General features: G+C 37.6%; 1 long non-coding RNA gene across 1 annotated transcript in view; it reads left to right on the forward strand.

Annotated features, from left to right (window-relative positions):
* Window positions 1–16515: 16515 nt before the first annotated feature.
* The window catches only part of LOC106147715, a 13061-nt gene continuing 8467 nt past the window's right edge, over window positions 16516–21109 (forward strand). Inside the window, exons 1-2 of the long non-coding RNA XR_001232624.1 lie at window positions 16516–16627; window positions 19017–19134. This is a non-coding gene — a long non-coding RNA (uncharacterized LOC106147715). The remainder of the gene's footprint in view (window positions 16628–19016; window positions 19135–21109) is intronic.

The raw sequence follows: 21109 nt of genomic DNA on the forward strand, positions 1-21109 counted from the left end.
CTCCAGTGCACACAGTGGGGGAAAGGCGTTGGAGCATTCCAAGCATGCACTGAGCATGTGCAGGTGCAGTCACAGCCCATCCACATATTAGCATCTGAAACTTTGAGGAAACTCCTGCAAGACTTCATACCAGCCTCTACGAGACACTGCAGACTTTGATTTCTGGCCGAGCTCTTCTGCAGGAATAACGCATTTCATCAACCTGCATTAACAACTACGGAATGAGATGTTCCCATGCTATCAAGGGAGGGGGCTGTGGTTCTTCATGCCTGTGCTATTAGAACAAGAAAAACAAAATGATTCTTCATCATTTGCTCCAGGTGAAAAGTATCCTCATCCAAATGTCCTGAGATTGCTCCCAACCAAATCCCCGGAAGAGAATTGATCTACAAATTTGCCTTTAGTTAGTATGATAATGAGACTTCAATCCCACACGGAATAATTGTATGTATTAAAATTTATGCCTGTGCATTAGAGAGTCCAGTAGTATCCAGGAGGTCTTGAAGACATAACTTATGGCCTCAACTTCACCACCCCCTATACATTTTACTTTTAGAAACTGCTATTTAAATGCAGATGGCTGTATAAATTTCCACTCCTGACCTGAAACATTTCCCACAATGTATGATGTTATTAATTGGAACTTCAGAGCACTTTTTTTTGCAGAGCTTATCTGTTCTGAAGCACATGAGATAGAATGATAGGCTCTCCTCCAGCCATGCCCACTCTCCCTAAAGCAATCAGAGTAGCAACTCACAGCCATGGTGGGTGTTTGATCTTGATCCTCTATCACAGCTTGCTTTTAAATTATATCCAATAGGCAGCCAAGCTCTTGGCTCTGGAAGGCCACTGTCTCTGAGTTCAGAATTTCTCAGTCTTTTTCTTTCCATGTTCTTATCAAAGGACAAGCTGAAAATCCCAGTCTATGTTCATCATCGCTGGATGTTGACAAGCCACAAACACCACCTCTGACAGTAGCTAAAAATGCAGCCTGGTTAATGCTGACATATTGCTTTCTTCTGAGGGCCACTTGATGCGCATTCATTTATAATCTAATTGCATGTCCACTTTTAAAAATCAGCTCCCAGTGTGGAATGGATAAAAATACAATTACCAAATGATATGCGTAATCATTCAGTGCTGTTAGTCTCAAAAGGTGATACTGCAGTGACACTGAGAAAATTAGATCTATTCTTCACACAATTATATGGCTACACTTTCACTCTAGTGCCATTCTAATTGGGAAGGAGCACTGAAATGTGAAACTGGGTGCATTTTACTCTCTAATTATCACGGAGCAACTCATTCTTAAGATAGGTTTCTGGAAAAGACAGTTGCCAGAATGTTTTCCTAGTCCCAAATGCGCATTGCTGTTTTTGTGGCAGGTAAAGCTTGTTTTCCTCCTATACAATTTAGATTGTCACTGCAATCTCACTAGAAAGAGATTTGGGTGAATGCCTGTAATTTCATCTATGCCCATATTTGAAAATAAAAATTTGGGGGGAATATATTTTCCCTGTTTTTCCTTCTGAATATATACTCTAAATGTGAGTACTTGCACCATAATTTACAGTGTTGTTGGGGGGAGGGGCTCAAATTTTATAACAAAATGAGCAAGCCATTTTGTAAACTGCGACATATAAATATGAAGTATTTCCATCATGATTATTATTATCTATCAGTAGGTGTTAGGACCTGACTTCATCAATTAGTTGCCTTTTGGGACCACAGGCATAGAAATTCTGAAGTTAAATCAATATTTCTGGCTTTATATCAATTGAATCCTTGTTGTCAACGCAGGTATGTTTGGATATGTTTGCTAAGGAGTCTCCTTTGTGATAGTTAGACTCATATTTGCAGAACAAAGAGTATAGCTAAAGTGACATTATACACATTAATTGCTCTGTCATTAAACTGTAAATTCTAAGAAGTCAAGAACTGTGTCTCTATATAGAAAGCATGGAAAATATCTCTAGACTGCCTGAACAAACTAATAAATATCTTTATTTTATATTTTTTCATTCTTCATGATCTTATATTCCTTTTGGTTTTTAGGACAACTATAATAACTGCTTTGTAGTGCTTGTCTACAAATTCCAACAACTGGATTACTGGTTAGCGTGGTGTAGATCTCCAGTGCCCATTTTGGTCTTCCAAATGTACTTGTCAGATTTTTAATTTTTGAATTGTATTCTAGATCATTTGAAATCCTGGATTATGTTATATTCTTGCAAAGATTATTGGGGTTTTTCCTCTTGCTGTTGCGTTATTGGGCAATTTGACTTTCCTCAAAATAAAATTCTCTCTTAAATAGCAACTCAAATATTAGTTCTGCTCATTTATTTGTAGCTTGACCACTTGCATTCTTCCTTATAACTACAGTATATAGTTCAAGGGGCTGAATGCACAGCCTGTGTTGTTTACTTCATTTGGGTCTCTCCTTTCCTGGACTTCCTCTATCTTTTTCTGATGGCTGTGGTTTCCCCAACTCTGTCTTTTCTGTAGGATTTTTAACTGACCCATGCAAACTGACTGCATCTTGTTCTCAGGCTAAAGGCAGTAAACGATTGAAATATTATCCTATATCATTTCTTTCACCCAAATGTCAACATCTCCTCAGAATCTGCCTACTTTTGTTCACTCTCCAGAGCCTTATTTTTTCCAGAATTTATAGTTTTTATCTGTAAGGAGGTTTGTTTTATATTACACATAATAGAAATTAAGTTCAAAAAGGTGGGATGGTCTGTCTAAGGCCACAGAACTGGTTTGCATGTCCTGCAGACATCATGTGTCTTGATTCTAATCCAAAATTTTTTTTACCTCAGATTTCAGTCACTTTCGGCAGCATACCCCATGGTGCGTGGTCATCTCCATTAGAACGATGTTCAAAGATATCACACAGAGATCAATAGCATAAAGGTGCTTCCCTTGCTTCTGAAACTTGTTCAGAGTTGACGTAGTGATAACAGTGGTAGACAAATGCCCAAATGACCCCAAAGAACCAATGTCAACAACAAAACAATTTTACATCCACATCGCAGTTTTTTTCTAAGTGTGTTTATTGGTTTTTGAAATCTACAGGCCTGGAAATCACTGCAAACCATCACTGTGAGTATGTTTACAGGTTTAATTTCCTCTTTATAAATGGAAGTGTTAGATTAAATAATTTCTTTGAATTCTTATAGCCCTATGATTCTAGTCTATTGTGTCCACAGAAATTGATTATTTGGAATGTCAATATCTAGGCAGTGTGTAGAACTAGAAACTTAAGACAAAGGAAAAAAGAGACAAGGAAAATGAAAATTTGTAAATCCACTGAAAGGTATACTGAGCTTTTAGGGTAATCACTGGATAAACTTTTCCTTAATTTTACTGTTTTCCAAATGCAATGAGACTGTATTACAGATACAGTCATAATCCCTTTCTTAACCTTAGGTTTCAAGGAATAAATTTACCTTGTTCTAGGACTGATTGTTTTTTAATGTGGGGATTTAAGCATGTCTAATGTTCTTTCATACTGCAATAACTCCCTCCTTAAATCTTTCTTTCTTTCCCTGGTTTTCTTACATTTCTGACCATCTGGCCATCACATATGCATCAGTTACTGGAGTGAAAGAGCTAAGAGCCATGTTTATGAAGGAATAATACGTATTTCAAACCCTAGGATTGCACTGATCACTCTATAATTTGTAGTCATGTACTTACAGGGATATAGTCAACAGCTCCCAGAACTTATAGACAATAGTATCCCTCTGAGTGTCAAATTATAAGTTCAACACTTAGTAGATGAGTCAGGCTATTCTCAGAAATAGCAAAATAGGATATATTCTCCAAAAGATGTAATTTTATGAAACAAATCTAACATTAGAGCAAACGTTATTTAGTGAAGGCATATTCTGTGCCTGAATTTGATATATATTATTCACAAAACACTCTTTGATTAGAGGGTACATCATCTCCATTTGGTAGACAAAAAAAAAAAAAAAAAAAAAAATAGAAAATTTAAGCTCCGAGAAGATTTGTAATGTGTCCAAGGTCATCTGTCTGGTCAGTATCAAAACTAGGAATTAAACTTCAGTTTGTCTACTTCTAAGCCTGTACACTCTTTTCTGACTGTTACAGGGCCTCTTAGAAAGCTATCATCAAAAATGCAGCCAGAAGGATAGTGGCAATTGGATTTGTTTCTATGAATTAGAAAAAAAGCGAACCAAATGCCTGAATGAGAGTTTATCGGGCTCTTGCAAGACCTCAGTATTACTCAGTTACTTCATCTGCTTTGCAGTTATCCTTTGCCTTCCAACTCTAAATCTCCAAACTGGAAGCCAAGCCCTCTTCCATATCAGAGATGTAACTGGTAAAATAATGAGTCCTTGACATATGCCCAGCCTCTGGAGGAAGCAAGCCATGCCGACCCAGGCTGACCCAGCTCCCTCAGACTCTACCCCTATTGCCCCATCTACACAGTTAGAATTCTCTTCCTTAAACATCTGTCACATCTGGACCTCTATGCTGGTCTCCTCATTTGTAAAACAAGACCATTGTACTTGATGATTTCTAAGATTGCTTCTTGCTCTGAAACTATCTTACTCTGGTATTCTTTAGAGGACAAAATGAGACTCCCAGTGTGACAGAAAAAAGAGTAATTTTCATTCAATATGTCTGCTGTTAAAATCTGTCACAATACAATTTCAATATAAACTATTTAATCACAGAAGTACTGTTAAGTGACCTTGTCATCCTCACTCCATTTGATTTAAGTTAAAATTTACATCCTTTGTACTAGGAAAGAGAAGAGTTTTCCTCTGAAGATGTTTTCTGGGCTTAGTGGGCCCGCGGGAAATGTAGAACTCCTTGTGAAATGCAAACACGGATTCCTTTACCAATGTTCAATTCTGTTTCCATTTTGAAGGTTACCATAGTGACAGAATGCCCCCCAAATCTTGTTATTGTTATGAAAATGACACTTTATTTCAGGAAGTAGTGGCTGCAAGGAGAGCATTTCAGAGGGTGATGTATTTGGTATCAAAGTTTCAGAGGCTCTGTGTCCTTCCTGGAAGTCCAGTTATCCCACACTGTTCTCCCTCAGCGGAAGGTGTTATCCTGGGAACGGTGTGCTGCTAGATAGATTGAACATCTTCACCTTGCAACAGGGGACATTTGTACAATGGGCTCATTTCAGACAGCCCAGGGAGCCTTCTCTAATTCATTTTGTGTTCCTGCCTGGCTTCTTTGAATCCAGCTATTCTATAGGCTTCAGTCATACATATGGAGCACCAATGAGTACCTCTGATTAAGGACCTACACCTACAGAGTTGTTCACCCCAGCCCTATGTGAAGACCTCGCTATAACACGAGCACTATAAAGAGTCATTTCAGTCAGCAGATACAGGCTGCTGCCCAAACCAGTTCACTGGTAGTCCTCGTGAATGATGTGAGCATCATTTCTGACTCATCGTCTCAACTTTTTGGATGATATGATCACAAATTAAATTTTAAAGACCCATAACACCAATGCTCAAGGTATAACTCATGAAATTTAAAATATATCTATATATGTGTACACACATATATAAATATGTATTTCACATGCACAAAAGCTGATTTGAAGAATTAGTAATCATTCAGTAAGTTTAAGAAATGTCCTTCCCTCCTAAAAACATCAGATTGTGCTTTGACGTTTGTCTGAATGCATGTTTATTTCACTGGTTTGCTTACTTTTGTTAAAATTACTTTTTCTGTCCCCTCTATTTCCCCATTAACCCTTGTTTTCTCACCTCTCCGTGCCCTTGTCTGACCGATGGCCTGTTCTAGTCCTGTTTGCTTGAGCTAAAGTATCTTTGTTCCCCTCAGTTTTCTCTGGCCAATGTGTAGGGCTTTCCCGAGTACTCTGTCTTCCTTTTTATTTATGTATTTCTTTTTTGGGGGGGAGTATTTACAACTTCCTGGTTGTTTGCACACTTTTCTTACAGTTTGACATTTTCTCTCTCTGTAACTAGACTATGAATTCCTTCAGGACAATCCTGTTCCATACCCAGCCCCAAACAAAGCGCAGTGGTACTGATTCTGAGAGGTATCAAGCAAACAATGTGTGTGAGAGGGTGGATGTTGGAAGTCGGGGGCTTTATCCTCAATTTTTTTAATGCTACAACAACCAATTTTACCATGTGCTTAATTCCAAGGTCTTAAAACAAAAAGATGGGCCTATTATTTAACTCCAGAGAATGAAGCACAATTCCCACACCTGAATGAGGTTGTCTCTACTTTTCAGATGCAATCACCCAGGGCTCCCTTCTCCTGCCCAGCTCCATTCATACTGGTCCCAGAAAAAGTGGAGTCTTTCACACTGATCCATTTATTCCAGAACATATTCACATCAAGCCAGGGTCAGCTGCATCAGGAAGCAATTTTGCTAAATTATGAATTAAAATGTTACTATGTCAGTTTTCTCAGATTAACAAGATATAGTTACTTTTGTGTATTTGTCTTTAGTGCACATTTCTACATTCATAAACAAGCCTGTTTTTTTTTTCCATTTCTCATTTCCAAGGACCTGACAATCTCAAATAAAATGTGAAAAAATTTCCCCAAAGCCCTAACACATACATACTCATTAATTGATTTATACTATTATTCATGCTATTTCTCACAAATGCTTTCAATATTCCCAGCACCAGGTAAGAACAGGATGAATTCCAGACAAATAGAACTGTTATGTTTTTTCTTTTCTTATGTTGAAGAAAAACTGTACAAATTTAAAGTATGAAAACTAGTCAGTTTTGACATCTGTATGCAGATTGCTGAAACATATGTGTACAAACCTATGAAATCACAATCAGGATCATACATCCCTGGTTCCCACAGTTCCTCCTAGCTTTTAAGTCTGCCCTCACCCTTTCAAACCCCACCCTTCCCACAGGCAATCAAAGATCTGATTTCAGAGCCTGCAAAAAGGATTTTTGATTTCCAAACATTTTACACATATGGGATGGCAGAGTATGTAATCTCTCATCTTCCACTCCACAGAATAATTATGATATCCGTGGATGCTGTAACATAAGCTGATTCATCTCTTTTTATTAATCAACAGTATCCCACTCTGTGGAATGCATCTGAATTTAATTATTTAATTGCTGTACTTCCCAATGAACATTTTGAGTTATTTTCAATCTTTCAGCTATCACAAAGAAAGCTCTAAACATTTCTGAAATGTTCTTCTATTTGAATATGCTTTCATTTTTCCTGGGAAATTACGTGTAAAGCGAATGGCTAAGTTCCTTTTAAGAACTGCAGAACTCTTCTCCAAAAGGGTTGTGCCATTTGACTCCATGGGAGTTTCCCTTCTCCAGTTGGTTAATGTTCATAATTTTAGCCATTCTAGTAGGGATGCCCAGGTACGTGCTGTTAGTTTTAATTTGCACTATCCTAACGCACAATAATGCTGTTGAACTTCCCATGTGTTTATTTGCCATCCGTCTTTTTTTGATGACGTACCTGGTCCAGTCCTTGCCCTCTTCAAAACTGGCTTCTTGTCCATGTTCTTATAAGGCTCGAAGAGTTCTTCTATATTAGATATTGATCCTGTCTAGATACACATTTCACAAATATGTTTTCACAGCCTATGAAAATATATATTTTTACAGCCTTTTTGTTTTACTGTCAGTATCATTCGCAGATCAAAAAATCTTAATTTTTATGAAGCCCATTTATTGGCTTTTTAGTGAATGTTATACAATATTTAAATAGGACCTTGGCAGGAACATAGGTAACTAAGATTTTTTTCACTTATGTTTTCTTTTAATTGTTTAAAGTTTTAGCTATTACATTTAGGTTTCTGACCAATTTCAAGTTAATTCTTGCATGCGGTATGAGATGTAGCCACTTGTTCAGGTACCATTTGTCACAAAGATTGTCCCCATGAGACACCTTGTCAAATTTGTATAAAATTAATTGAACATATATGTACACATGTATAGCTAAACACTCCGTTCTATCCCAATGAACCATTACCTTTTTTTACCCTATTGCCTTTGTAATTTTATAATAATTCTTAAAATCAGGTCATATTAGTCCTCCAAGTATGATCTGCCCTTTCAAAGTTATTTTGGTTCTGTAGGCCTATTTTCTTTTGATAAAAAATTTAGAATTAGTTTTTGAAGTTCTAGTCCCCCCACCACAAAAAATTCTGAATGGATTTTGACTGGAGTTTCATTGAGTCAACAGAGAAATTTAGGGAGGTGCGTTATCTTCACAAATTGATGATTCCTACGAATGCAGATAGCATGCTTCTCCCTTGCTGGGTCTGCTTTAATTCCTCTCAACAACACATAGAACTTTACAGATCTTACACATAATCTGACAAATGTATCACTGTTTCATCTCTTGTATGCAGTTGTAAATAGTATTGAGTTTTATTTCAATTTCCAATTATTCACTGCCAGCATGAAGAAATACAATTAATATATGTGTAGTAATACTGAAACCAAACAAAACTTACTTACTAGGTATAGTGGTCTATTTTCAAATTCTCTAGGATTTTCTATACTGGTGAAAGGTGGTTTATAAACAAAAGGCATGTACATGTTTTGCTCTGGAACCTTGAGGACAGGGTTGGACAGATGTGTGTGTGGCAGAGATCCAGATTTCCTTGCATAATTTGTGATCTTATGGAGACTCATTTTGTTTTCACGGTAAAGATGATGTTAAAAGTGAGTTTTTTCCTAGATTTATTTTTTAATCAGGCTGAGGAAATTTTGTTCTATTTCCTCAATAGAGAGTATTGACATTTGTCTAATTGTTTTTCTATATCTTATTTAGATAATTGTAAGGTTTTTATTTTTTTGTCTGTTGACATAGCAACCAACATCACTTTGTTTTAGTAAATTTTATTTTAATAACAGTTTCAGAGTTGGAGGAAAGTTAAAAAGGCAATTCAATTTCTGTTTACCTCACATCCAGTTTCTCCTATTTTAAAGGGCTGGGAATATAGCTCAGTAGCACAAGTGCCTGCCTAGCAAGTGCAAGGTCATGTGTTTGATTCCCAGTACCAAAACAAACAAATAAACAAACAAAAAACCAACAGTTTCTCCTATTTTAAAATATTAGTATGATATATTTGTTATAATTAATAAGCTAATGATAATGCCTTATTATGAACTAAATTCCAGAGTTTATTTATAATCCCTTACTTTATTTTTACAGTGTCTTTCTCCTTTGTAGGATCCCACTTAGGGTACCAGGTGTGATGTGGGTGTCTTCTCTCTTAGGCTCCTCTGAGCTGCAGCAGAGGATCCTGACTGCAGGATCCTGAAGGTTGACTGAGGATCCTAAAGGTTCTGAAAAGTATTGGCCAGTCACATAAAACACGATGTTCCCCATTGGAATCTATCAGACTGGATTATTTCACTTGGCAATAGACATTTAAGGTTCCTCCTTGTCTTCATGACTTGATAGTTCATTTTTAAAACTTCATGACTTTGATAACTTATTTTTAAAATCACTAAATAATTGAACATGTGGCTATACCATAGTTTCTTTTTTATCTACTCACCATTAAAGGACATTTTAATTGCTTCTGGTTTTGGTCAAATATGAATAAAACTACAATAGGTATCACAGTTCACGTTTTATGTACACATAATTATTCAGTTGCAAAAAGTCTAAAGTGTAAAAGCTAAACAAATAATTTTGTAAAAAAAAAAAAAAAGACCCAACTATCTTCCCAAGTGAATATAACATTTCGTGGTACTGTTGCTCCACCATCTTGTGAATATCTGTTGTTGTCTGATTTGTGATTTGTCTGTTTTTAGCCACCCTAATAGAAGTGCAGTGATATTGCACTGCTTTAACTTGCAGTTCCCTAGTGACAAATGATACTGACCACCTTGGTAAAGCAACAAACGATTCAGAAGATTGAATAATATTAATAAAGCTGCATTTGCCTGAGGAAGTCAGCAAAGTCACTGACTGGATTGGAGATATTATGTGCAGGATGTGATTAGTAGACACACCACGGCATTGTGGTTCCATCACCAGTACTGTTTCCACCAAATTGATCACCGATACATTAGTGTGTGCAGAATGGATTTCCACAGACACCTAGACAGACAGCCTAGACACATGTCCACAGACAGTCTAGAAACATGGCACAGAAGTCGGGTTCACCTAACAGAGAATGCTCATGCTGGTGTCTAAGGAATTCTAGAAGAATTTTAGAGAGAGCAACTCCAAGTAGAAAATGAATGGGAGCGTATTCTCTGAGGAAAGCCATGCTCTAGGAGAGGAAAAGTGACTATTGCTCATGACACAAGTCTTCAAAATGTAGTTTGTGATCATGCCAGCTGACCAGCCCTTACACACTTCCTCCTTGCAATTGGCCATAATCTATCTCTATAAGAGATGTTTTGCAAATTTTCTTTTTAGTGTTTTGTTGTTGTCTTGAGGTTGTTTTCCCCTCACTTTTCTTCCTATTTTTCACAATTTTAAATTATCACCAATAGTTTTTAAATTTGTTGTATTTTATTTTCAAAACACTTTCAATAGTGGAGGTGTAGCCTGTGTAAAGAGTTTTCTGTGGCACTGGTGACGGAAACCAAGGCTTTTGCTCTGAGCTACATCCTCATCCTTTTTAGTTATTTTTAATTTCACTTTTCAGACAAGAGCTCACAAAGGTGCTAAAATGTCCAGACTGAGCTCAATTTTGAGATCTTCCAGCCTTGGTCACCTAGGGTGCTGGGATTATAGGCATGTACCATGGCTAGTTTAAACAGTGTAAAGATTTTTAATAGTTCTAATTCATTTTTGGCAAATATAACCCATGAAGGATAATTATAATGACACTGACTTTGTGTGTAAGCATGTTTGTGTATGTAAGAATGATGAAACTTCTTCACTAAATAAAGATACATCCCTGTTGTAATCTGCCTTTATAAAATAAATATATATATATATATATACATATATATATGTATATATGTCAAAGTCTCAGGTTTTGGCAGACCACCTACACTGTACAATGGTGATTCATCATGATTTTGATGAATTTGATTAAAAAATGACCATAGTTATAAACCTGGGTGCACACAACTACCAATCACATTGATATGTATTTATACATTTCAATTTTTGACCTATGTATTTATGAATGCAGCTTATCCATGCATAACATGTTATACCTGCAAAACTATCATTAGAATATATTTTCTTTTCATGAAAATATGTTATTATTAGCTCCTTTGTTGTGTTAAATGGCCTATAAAGTGTTCTATGATGTTTGTATGATTTTATGTTTCCCAGGTAGATATCATTTTACATGCTTTTTCCATAAGTTCTTAAATCATTTTCAGAATTATATTGTCAGGATTTCCATATTGGTGGTTGCTTTTTAGACTTCAGGAATTTTGATTTGGGATTGTGTTTTTGGAGATTGTGATTCAAACTTGTACACTTAGGCTATTCACATTTGCAAAGATTCTTGATGTCATTAATTTAATATCTATCATTTTTATAACTGTGTTTACTTATTGCACTTAATCTTTTTTTTTTTAATACTCTCTATTTTACTTCCTCCTCTGGTTTTAACTGAGCATGTCATAAGACTCCGTTTTCTCTTCTGTTGGCATGGCACTTGTATTAATATTAATAACATTGATATTAATGATATATGTTATTATTTATGGTTGCCTTCATATATATATATAAATATGTTATTATTTATGGTTGCCAACCAGCCATATCCATTAACAAGTTGTTTACATTCACTCTCCAATAACATTTTTGGTGCCTTCTCTCAGAGAACTTCCCTTACTGTAATGTAAATGAAGGCACATGCATATTAGTCCTTAGACTATTTTTTCACTGCTGCTGAGATGCAGTAATTCAAAAGCTCACCAACATCAAATCCAAATTTGTACATTATCCAGTTGTTTTAGAAATAGTCAAAAAGTAGCTCATGGACCACTTAGAGTCTACCTACTTGCACATCACATGAAACTTGAACCTGTGTTTTCTGACCATTGACGAAAACGGAGCCTATGGTTCTGAGCCTTCACGTGGCTTGACCCTTTGGAGTCCTTTGGCCTGTAGACTCCAACTGCTGCTGGATGGCATTGTCTACACAGTTAAGGAAATTTTCCCCAGGCTTTCCTGACCCTCCTCTCTTCTGAGTAGACATCCAGGCTATTGACTTGGCACATTCCTGCTATAAGAGATTCTCCCCCATGAAGCCCTGGCAAGGTGTCTCCCATTAGAACTTGGACGTGCCACTGCCATCACAGGCATTGTCCTTCCTGGATCATCCCCCAAACTGGATGAATCACAGATGCTATGACACTGTCTTATTCCAACCATCTGTGTATTGTATTCACCCAATACTTTCCTATCATTACTACTTAGATCAATTAAGAAGAAGAAAAATTTTATTTTACCTTTATTTACTCCTTCTTGGATGTTTTTCTTTTCATCAGATAGAACTCAATATCTCATTTTCATCATTTTCCTTTTCTCTGAGAAACTTCTTTTCATACTTGTAGGAAAATTATGATGGCATTGAATTTCCTCAATTTTTTGGTTGTCTAGTAACATAGTTCTCTTTCACTTTTGAAGGATGGTTTTGAGTTCTGAGCTGTGTGTTTCCTTTAACAATTTTACTCTTGTCTTTGCTTGCATGATTTCTGACATGAAGTCTGATGTAACTCGCAGCCTCGCTCTTTTTTAGCTCAGAAGTATTCCCTTGGTGCTTTCAAGATTTTCTCTTACTTCTCAGTTTTCTGCAGATTACAGTGACATACCGAGGAGTAGGATTTTTGGTTTTTAATCCTGCTTTGCATTTTGTAAACGTGAGTTTCCACTGACCTGTCTTGAAGGTCGCAGATTTGTTCTCTGACAAAGCCCAGTCTACTTATCATCCCACAGGAAGCATTTGTCACTTACGCTGTCTTTATTTTATTTGCTTTTGATTCTTGGTCTTTTCAACTCTCTGCTTACATTGCCCATCTGCTCCTGCATGTTGTCTGTTTTATCCAATAGACTTAACATATTAATCATAGTTATTCTAAAATCTATCCAATTCTGAACCTCTTCATATTATGATTATGATTTCCTATTAGCCCACCTTGTAATTTTTCTGTTGTGTTGACTACACTATGCATTGTGTAATATGATCTGTGGGAAATAGACTTTCAGTGACAAGTCTGAGGTTAATCTGGCTTGGAGACCAGCTTTGTCTAATATTTGCTGGGACTGTTGATACCAGAGCCTCCTCTTTCCCTTTGTCACACTGTCATAGATTTCCCTTCTCCTTTTAGGTTCCCTAAAAACTCTTTCTTAAATAAAATTTGTGACTTGCGCATCTCTTGGTGTAAACTCTCATTACTATTCTGGAGAATTCGAGGGGTGGGGGTAAGATGTGCAAAGAGGAGAACAGTTTAGTCCTGTGATTAACATGGACCTGTGTCACTGGGTGTGAAATTCATATGCAGTTCTCATCCTTTAGCTTTTCTTTTTTACTTAGGTAAGGGAGAAAGGTTGAGAAGACTGGAGTCACTTCCACTCCCATTTCTTCCTTTGCGGAAAAACCTTCATGACAGAATACTCTGGACACATTTCAACAGTTCTGCTCTTTCTCTTCCCAACCCAAGACATCAGTGGTCTTCATCAAAAATATCTGAGCACTTGCAGGTAAAACCCACAAAAGTGCAAGCTCCCCAGATGTTGCTCACCCTCCTGCGGGGCCACACTCTACTTCCAGCAATTCATCAATGTTACTATTTTTAGTGCTCCTATCAGTTTTCTGGCCACAGGTCTTCGGGGCATCTAGGCCGATCTCAGATGTGATCTCTCTCCTCACCTGTCTCTCCAGACGTCAGGGAAGCAATTTACCCTGAATTCTCAATTTTCCAATGTGTCCAAAAGAGGTCATTGATTCCCAGTTTGTTCTGCTTTTCCTGGTTGAAAGGACAGGAAGGAAAATTTTTAAGCTCTTTGTGTGTCAGAATTGAAAGCAAAGATCCCTGTGATTTATTTTTGAATGTTAGAATAATCTTACCCTTCAGGAATAAAGCCAACTTGGTTATGATATTTTGTTACTATTATTTTACATTGCGGGATTGTATCTGCTAAAATTTTGTCAATAATTTTAGGGTTATGTTCCCAGGCAGTATTTTCTCATAATGTCTTCACTTGTTTGGGTATTATAGGGGATGCTGGCTTCACAAAATTAGGAATTTGCTTTCTTCTTCAATTTTCTGGAAGAGTCTATAAAATTAATACATTTTCTTTTCAAAATGTTTTGTGGGGCTGGGGATTTAGCTCAGCGGCACAGTGCCTGCCTGGCAAGCTCAAGGTCGTCAGTTCGATTCCCGGTACCGGAAAGAAAACCTAAATAAATAAATAAAATGTTCTGTAAAATTCACCCATGAAAATGTTTGGGTCTGGAATTTTCTTTACATGAAAGATTTAGTGATAAATTCAGCTACACACATACACACACTCTGAGATGCATCATTTTAGTGAAATTGTCAAAGAATGATCTTTTCTTTTTATTTTTCTGGTTTTTAGTTTGTGTTTTATATCATTCATTTCCCTGCTTATCTCCACCATTCCCTTTCTTCTGTGCACTTGGGGTTTGGTGTCTTGTGCTATTCAATTTAGGTGGACACGGAGCTGGCCACCTGGGACATTGCTGCTGTTCTGCCTTCCTGAGTACCTGGTTCTGCTCTCTGAACTGCTCTAGGCAGCCCATGCACATTCTGACATGATGAGGCATCACCGTCAGTTCAAAGTGCTTTCTAATTGCTCTTTTGGTTCCTTATTTGAACCAGGAGACACTTACAAGTGTTTTACTTTGCTTCCTAATAGCTTTATATTACTCAGACATCTCTGATATTGATTATTAATTTAAATCCTTTATACTGAGAGTACAGTTAGTATCTTTTGAATTTTTTGAGACATTTTCTGGCTCAAGACAAAGTTCATTTAGGTTAAATTTCCAAGTATGCTGGAAAAGAATGTGGAAAATATTTATTTGGCTGTTTGGGGTAGAATGTTCTATAAATTTTAATTAGGTCTAATTGATTGATAGTGTTGCCCACATTTCTGTATGCTTAATGATTTTTGACTCCTTGCTCTATCATTTATTGAGAGAAGAGTGCTGTAATATTTCACTATAAATGTGAATCTGCCAATTTCTCCTTGTAATATGACCAGAGTTTATTTCATGTGCTTCAAGCACTGTTATTAGGTGCACACAGGTTTAGGATTATTATGTCTTCTCAAAAATTGATCCCTTTATCATTATGAAGAAACTATCTTTATCCCTGGTAATATTGTCTTCTCTGAAATCTACTCTATCTGGCATTAATATAGCCACTTGAGCTTTCTTTTTTATTAGAGTTAGTATAGTATATGTTTATCAACATGTTTACTCTTAAATCTATTTCTGTCTTTATATTTAAAATCAGCTTCTCATTGGAACATGTTTTGGAGTTTTACTTTTTTTGCTCCACTCTCATAATCCCTATTTTTCACTTGGGATGTTAAGGTTACTTATTTAAGGTGGTTATTTTAATGAAAATATTCAAAACTATCATCTTCCCCCTTTCTACTTACCTTTTTATTTTTTTTATTTTTTTGGTTTTTTGAGACAGGGTCTCATGCAGTTCAGGCTGACCTTGAACTCCCTACATAGCCAAGGCTGGCCTCAAACCCATGGTGCTCCTCCTGCCTCAGCCTCCCTAGTGCTGGTTTTGTAGGCTTGTTCCACCACGCCCAGCTTTTCTACTTATTTCACTTGTTCTTTGTTTCATCTTCTTTTGGTCTTTGTGTATTTGTTGGCTTAATAGCAATAACTATGCTCTTGGATTTATTTAAATCATTGCCTTAAGGTTTATAATGTACAAATTTCATGTACCATAGTCTAACCTCAAGTAATATCTCACTTTATACATATCAGTATATTTCCCTTACTCTCTTCCTGGAATTTGAGTTATTGAACCAAAGAACAAAATTTCAATGAAGTTTTACAGATCTAATTGGATTTTCTTACTGACTCTTGAATCAGGCAGCGTGCAGGCTACCAAACAGACAGGACTTCTCACTGCGCACGCAGGACAGTTGCTTTTGCTTTTGCTTTTGCTTTAGTCCATGGTTGCAGCACACGGCCTTTACGGTCCTCGTGTGGAGTTGGGGCGGGGACCTCTCAATTCCTTTCCCATCCCCTTTCCCTGCCCCTACTTCCTTTCGTCTGCCCTTTACTTTGATCTGTATTTATGTTGGGGGTTTGGGTTTTATAAACTACTTCAGGCGGAACAAGTAAAGAGCGTAGTGCACAAAGCAACTCTGTTCAGACCGGGTTGTTTCGGGCTGCTTCGCTCCTTGGGTTGAGGCGCAGCGGCTTTCTTACTGCGCCTGCTCAAACTGACCGGGCCCCTGCAGGTCGGTTGCTAGGAATCTCATGTTTTTGGAAACCCGGCCTATTTTTAAGAGCATTTTGATGGTGTGGTACTTAGCACAGGTGACTCACTCTTGTTTGGTTTGGCCTCTGCTGGGGCCCAGTGCAGGAGCTCAGTTAGAAACCACAGCCTCCGGTAAACTCCTTCTCACAACTGAAATGGGTTTTACGTCCTCGCAGATTGTAAGCATCATATAACAATTATATTTGTTTGCTTTAGTCAATTATTTAATAGGGAGATTTTAACAACAAGAGTAATTTAAATTTATTTTATAATTACCCATATATTTAGCATTTCCAGTGCTTTTCATTGCTTTATGTAGCTCTAGATTCCAGCTTTTATTGTTTTTCTCTGCTTGAAAATCTTCCTTTACTGTTTGACTATTTCTCAGAAGGCGTGTTCACTGCAGATGGTTCTTTTAGCGTTAGCGTATAAGAAAACCTTATTCTATCTTCATGCCTGAAATATAGTTTTGCTAGGTATAGAAATCTGGAATCATTTCCTTCTTCTAATACTTTAAAAGTACCGATCCTTTGTCTCCTGTTTGTTTTATTCCCGACAAGAAGCCTGATTTTATTCTTACCTTTGTGACTATACATCAACTGTGACTTTCTAATCAGGCTGTTGTTAAGATAGTGTCTTTACCACTTATTTTAAATAATTTGGGGGCTGGGGGTTTAGCTCAGCGGCAAAAGCGCCTGCCTGGCACGTGCAAGGTCGTGAGTTCGGTTCCCGGTACCGGAGGAAAAAAACCAAAAAATAAATAAATAAATAAATAAATAATTTGATTTTGCTGTACCTTCATGGTGTTGTTTTTGTCTGGGGCTTACTAAACATAATTTTCATCAAGCTGGGTAAGTCATATACATTATGTCTTCTAGTTTTTTACTCTCTTCTCCTTTGAAGTTAAATTATACACGTACCACAGATTATTTCAGTATCCACAGGGTACTGTTATTGTTGTTGTTCTGCTTCATTCTTTCTTCTCCTCTGTATTTCATTTTGGATAATTCCTATTGCTAGAGCTGAAAAATCAGTAATCTGTCCTTAACCCAATAACCTCAGACATAGTTATTTTTTTCAGTTTTAGAAATTAAACTTAGATGTTTTAAAGATTATTTATATCTCTCCTTAGTATACTTAGTCTTTCTCTGTATTTTCTCTTTCTTTTCTCTTTGCAGTGCTGAGATTAAACCCAGGGCTTCACGCTAGACCAATGCTTTACCACCGAGCTACATCCCCATTCTCTGTCTTTTTGATTATTTTAATTCATTGTCTATTAACTCTATCATTTTTGAGTCTGTTTTATTAATAAATTTTTTTCTTCATCAATTTGAAGTTCTTTGCATCTTTGCATGTCTAGTAACTTTATTGGATGACAGACATTATGAATTTTAATTTTGGGCTCAATATATTTCTGCATTTCTATAAATATTTTTAAACTTCATTCTGGGATACAGCTAAATGACTTGGAAATATTTCTTTTCCTTTTAAAGTTTACTTTTAAGCTTTGATTTGGCATAAGGTGAGCTTCCAAAGTCAGCCCAATGCATCAAGCAGAATGAGATTTTTCTCTAGTTCTGAGAACATGAAGTGTTCCTGACCCTGTGCAAGCTCTGAGGAATTTTCCCTCTCATTCTCTGACACGGTTTTTCCCTTGGCCTCATGTAGTTCCCTTGCATACTGATCAATACTACGAGGGTTCAACGGGTCCCCTTTGCACATGTATGGTGCCTGCTCTGCGTAGCGATTTTTCTCTGCCTTACTTTGTTCTCTTTAGTGCTGGGTGCTTTGATCTCCCAGGAATCCCAGCTTCCTCTTTTCATTCAAGAGGACGGTAGGGCTCCGCTTGTGTTTCACTCCCTCTGAGAAGTCAGGGATCATTTTAAGACTTAGGCTCCCATCTCTCTTATCAGTAGACACTACCCTGGGCTCCGTCACCTCCAGTGTGTGAGTCTGGCCCCTCTGACTCAATTCCTCCCAGCACAATTCTCTCTACTGACGTAGTTAGGTAAGAATCAGACTGTATAATGCAATGTATGCACCTCATTATTGCTCTTCTGCAGGAGGGGAACATTCAGTAAGTGCTCAGTAGGAATACCTTGTCTTTTATTCCCTCTGTCTCTACCATGCTCTACACTTTAGTGAGGGATGCATCAGAACTTGGTTTGGGAAGAGATTTTCTTGCCACACTGCCATCTTCATCAGAACACTACCAGCATTCTCCAAAGTGAGAAATTATTCTCAATCTTAATTAAATAACTACCAAGGAGAAGCACCGCCCTATCACTGTATCACTGCCTTGCCTCCCTCCCCCACCGTGCAACGTTCCAAAAGGGGAAACTCACTTAGGAACTGTGGCACTTTTCACAACACCTCAGGTGACACGTTTCCCTTACACCTAGTTAAGCCACCTATTACTGGCCTATGATTTACAGTGCCAGTAGATTATCCACTGGTCTTGGTGGAGGAAGATTCTAAGTGTCTGTAATTTAGTTCGCTTCTCTCTCCAGTGAAATGCTTGAGGACCATAAATTGCAATCATGTAATAGACTTGATTGTTTCACGCAGTGGTGTGAGGAAGAGGTTTGTACCTTGTGAAGAGGTTACTTTTGGTTTTCCTTAAAACCTAGAAACACAAAGAAAGGCTGTGCCCTAAAGGACAGGAGCAATGTTTTTCACTTCACAGGTGAGTTCCAAGTAAGTATACAGACTCATTTCACCTTTTACTCTTAGTTCAAGTGGTCATGAAAGGATTAACAGTCAGAGTTGGAGGAATGTTAACAACCCAGGACATTTTCACTTTTTCTGCCTTATGAAGAGAATAAGTAAGGAAGAAAAATAAAGAGGGTAATTACAGATGATCAGGCTTCACTCTGTGGAAGTCACAAGCCTTTGAGGCAGCATCGTGCGGGGTTTAGGGACACTCAGTGGTCTGGGAAGTCAAGCCGTAGCTGGACCTGTCATGGTCTTTGATCTGCCTTGACAGAATGCTCTTCTCTTCATCTGCTTGATCTGTTTGCAAAGAAGCACAAAGTTAGTGCTAATTAAAATGATTCCAGATCTTAGGAGCTAATATTATATATAATTATATATTATATATATCTATATGATTGTATATAATATTACCTCCTAGGATCTGGAGTCATTTTAATTAGCACTAAGTATGTGCTTCTTTATATATGTCCCAATGACACAGTGGCATGTGTAATCTGTGTGTCTGTGTGTATACTCAACAAAAGTCAGTAAGCAGATGAAGATTGTGTTGATTATCTGCCACTGGGTCCTCTACTTTTCTCTCTGAATGCACTCTGTCCCACAGGCCCCCCATTAGGATTACATCATCAGGCCCCTCCCAAGCCCTCTCTGGCTTCTCACAGGTATGGCTAGTGGGGAGACGCAGCAGGAAGTAGGAAAAAGATTCCAATTGTCACATGGGGGCACCTGAAGTGAGGGTAATGTTAATGATGCAGGAGCATGGGTCTCAGGGTGCTTTGGCTGAAGAAGAAAAGCATCCATTAATATTCCCTAGGACACCCTACTTTGCCACTGGACAATACTGCTGTGTATCATGCAAAAAATGTAAAGCTAATAGTAGACAGATTGTCTCGCTGAGTCCTGCATAAGGACAGGTGGAAGAGAACCAGTCAGTCAGTGAACAAAGGCCGGTCTCTCGTCTACTCTGCATACCATCCTGATAAGTTTGTTTCAGCATGGAAACTGCAGACTTCCCCTTATACAAAGTTTTTATGGAGAATCATAATGAACTTGTTGCAAAACACTGCTCAGCATTAATATAGTATCCAAAGGCTATGTGTCAGACTGGCACACTCTGGAGGGTTTTTTCATTGTCAATCAGTTGGAAATTAATTTTAGGTGAGCTTTAGAGATCTTATAATAAAGACATTTTCAAAACCCAACAGAGTATGTATATAATAACATGCAATATAAACAGTACAGTCAAAGAAAATCACACAAACAATTCAGAAAAATAAACAAGTTAGTTCAAGGATTTTCTTCTATGACATAAATCAGAAATGGGAGAGGAACAGAGACAGTCAGAGGTAGAAGTTTTGTGATAACTGTGACAGGGGAAATAAGTGAGGGTCATATGAATTTGCTGAGGATCTTTAATCTCTGAGATCCATAAGTCTGGATTAGGGGCAAGGGACTGATCTAGAGGTACCCCCACGCACTCCACTTGCTGTAAGAAAGCAGAGAAAACCTAGATAGGTACCAGACATAATTATCTGAAGAACCACCTATCCAGAAAAAAGCCACCCACGGGAAGAAACACCCATAGCACATTGCAACTGAGCACTCCCCAGTGTCTTATTTCAGGAAGAACCAATTCTAGCAACCAAGTTTGGTCTCTAGTGATAATGATGAACACCATTATCATTATCTAGTGATAACGATGAAAATAAGAGTTGAGGGCTAGAATCCTGTCATGGTCAGTAGGAAAAGTGCATTCTGGACAAGTAACATCTACCCAGAATAAACTACTATTTGGCTGGGCATGGTGGCACTGGCTGTTATTCCAGCACTCTGGGAGGGTGAGGCATAAATTTGAGACCAGCCCAGGTAATTCAGAGATTTAATGAGATCCTGTCTCAAACACAGACAGAGAGAGAGACAGAAACAGAGAGAGAGTGAAACAGAGA

This window comes from Chinchilla lanigera, unplaced genomic scaffold (genome assembly GCF_000276665.1).
Source record: "Chinchilla lanigera isolate Chin_1 unplaced genomic scaffold, ChiLan1.0 scaffold00008, whole genome shotgun sequence".
NCBI classification, from domain to species: Eukaryota; Metazoa; Chordata; class Mammalia; order Rodentia; family Chinchillidae; genus Chinchilla; species Chinchilla lanigera.